Source organism: Callithrix jacchus, chromosome 4 (assembly GCF_049354715.1).
Source record: "Callithrix jacchus isolate 240 chromosome 4, calJac240_pri, whole genome shotgun sequence".
NCBI classification, from domain to species: Eukaryota; Metazoa; Chordata; class Mammalia; order Primates; family Cebidae; genus Callithrix; species Callithrix jacchus.
Window position 1 is genome coordinate 127,790,667 of NC_133505.1, and position 2,571 is coordinate 127,793,237.

General features: G+C 36.1%; 1 non-coding gene across 1 annotated transcript; it reads left to right on the top strand.

Moving 5' to 3' along the window:
- Nucleotides 1–1,718: 1,718 nt before the first annotated feature.
- LOC118153302 (U6 spliceosomal RNA) lies at nucleotides 1,719–1,825 on the top strand. Its single transcript, XR_004742557.1, has one exon. It is a non-coding gene; the product is annotated as a U6 spliceosomal RNA (small nuclear RNA).
- Nucleotides 1,826–2,571: the final 746 nt, after the last annotated feature.

Below are 2,571 nucleotides of genomic sequence, written 5' to 3' on the forward strand. Positions count from 1 at the left end.
CATGTGCTGTTTGAAGTAAGGCCAGTTTTCTAAACAATTTTGAATCCTTTTCAATGACGATGCTAAGGTTTTTTTGTTGTTGTTTTGTTTTGTCATTTGTCTTATACTATGTATTCTACAACAGGCTGTGAAAATGTGGGAAGAAAAGAAACAGTTCATTGATTGCACCCTGGGGTCATTTTTTTTTTTTGTAGAGAAAACACATCATTCCAGAAAAATTATCTCCATGCCACACATGTTAAACCAGTGAGTTGCACATCAAGTTTTGAACAAAACACCTACACAAAGTTCTTCACAATTGGTTGACACTTCTTAAAAATAACACAGTAATGTTTCAGCATTCCTCAGAGATCACATTATTCTTTATAGTCCATTTGAGTTACTTCTCCAGCATGCCACATCAGAAACCAATAATGTCTTCAGAATGAGTGCCAAATAAACAGAGTTAAGATTACTCAGATAAACAATGTTAATCTTTAAAATATTTGCTATTTTTTTAGAACAAAGAAAGAGAACATTCATTAAATTTTATGTCTGATTTAATTTGTTTACTCTGTGGCTGTGGCCCTTCATTATTTATTTGTGTTGCCATTTAATTCAACATTTGCTGAACAAAACGACAGGAATTTTGAGTCCCATTTTATTGCATAGATTGCAACTAAAGTTATCAGACTTGACTCATATTCACAGGAGAAACGCAGTCACTAAAATAAGTAGCATCAGTGATATTTTAACTGTAAAATAAATTGTGAAAAAATAACTTATTGTTTGAAAATCAACAATATCTGTCAGCTTTCAGAAGTAAAACTCTTTTTTTTTTTTAATTCATAGCACCTAGAACTAACTGTGGCATATGGGAGAAGCTAAATATTTATGAAATGAGTAACAGTATTGAGGGATATTAAGATAGTAGGTTTTCACACTGCTAAAGAATTGTCTGAGACTGAGTAATTTAAAAAGGAAAGAGGTTGAATTGACTCACATTTCCACATGGCTAGGGAGACATCCCTCAGTCATGAGGGAAGTTGAAGGGGAAGTAAGCTTGGACCTTGTCATATGGCTGCAGTAGAAAGAAGAGCAAGCAGAAAAAATGCCAGATGCCTATAAACCCATCAGATCTCATGAGAATTCACTCACTATCACAAGAACAGCATGGGGAAAACCGCACCGTGATAGAATCACCTCCCCCTGGGTCCCTTCCTTGACATGTGAGGATTGTGGGTATCACAATTCAAGATGAGATTTGTGTGGGGACACAGCCAAACCATATCAGCTCTGAAATGGAATTCCTCATTTGTATTAGAAAGGGAATCACAGAGAGAAGAAAAGCTTTGGGGTCCCACATATCCGGGGTTGTATTTCAACAACATTGCTTATTAACTTCCTGGCACTAACAACTGAGCATCAGATTCCTAATCTGCAAAAAGAGGGTGAGATGCCTAACTCACAGGGTCATTGTGGGGATTAAATGAGATGGCAAATAAGTAGTTAGCACAGTGCCTGGCAAAGAATGGTTATTCAATAACAGCTATTTTGCTCCACTCCTACCCACTTTTTTAAACATAATTTTAAAATGACCTCTTTTACTACTGACATTGAATATGTTGCCTATATCTGATTTATATTATGGTGACTTTTCTTCTTTATGACAGCACTTCTTTTATAGTCCATCAGATCTTCTTAGTTTCTAGCCAAGTGGTAATATATTTTTATTAAAAGTGCTCACTTCAGCATCACATATACTAAAATTGGAATGATACAGAAAGGATTAGCATGGCTCTGGAACAAGGAAGTCATGAAAGTTTGTGAAGGAGTTCCATTTTAAGTAGATTTTTTAAAAGTAATACAAATCAATAAAAAGAAGGAACAGAAAAATATAAATAAATAAAAGAAGGAACATACAAATCAATAAAAAGAAGAAACAGAAAAATAAAAATGAATAAATAAATAAAAGAAGGAACAAGGGTGTACAGGACTCCCATTTTATTCACTAATTCTGTCACTGATCATGGCATCTTCAGTGAACATGCATTTGAAGATAAATGGAATTCATGCTGATCCGGTCATAATTACATTCTTTATCACCTTAATGGCCATTGGTAATGACAGTATTGGGGTGGGGGCTTTTTGTTTTCTCTTTTGAAACAGGATCTCACTCTGTTGCCCAGGTTCCAATGCAATGGTATGATCATGGCTCACTGCTACCTTGACTCCCAGGCTCAAGCGATCCTCCCACCTCAGCCTCCCAAATAGCTAGGACCACAGGCATACACCATACTATTTTTTGTAGAAATGGAATCTCACTGTGCTACCCCAGGCTCGCCTTGAACTCCTGAGCTCAAGTGATCCTCCTGCCTGGCTTCCCAAAGTGCTGGGATTACAGGCATGAGTCACTGCACCTGGCCAGTGGGGGGCTTTTAATACACTGCTCATTTGAAATTTTGTGGTTTAAAGGTTTATCTTCACAATTCAGAACAAAATAAAAATATACAGACTGGCAACATGGAAAGTAATTTGAAATTTAACAAATTGAGAATGTAGGACATTCATTAATAGCCATTAATAACATCA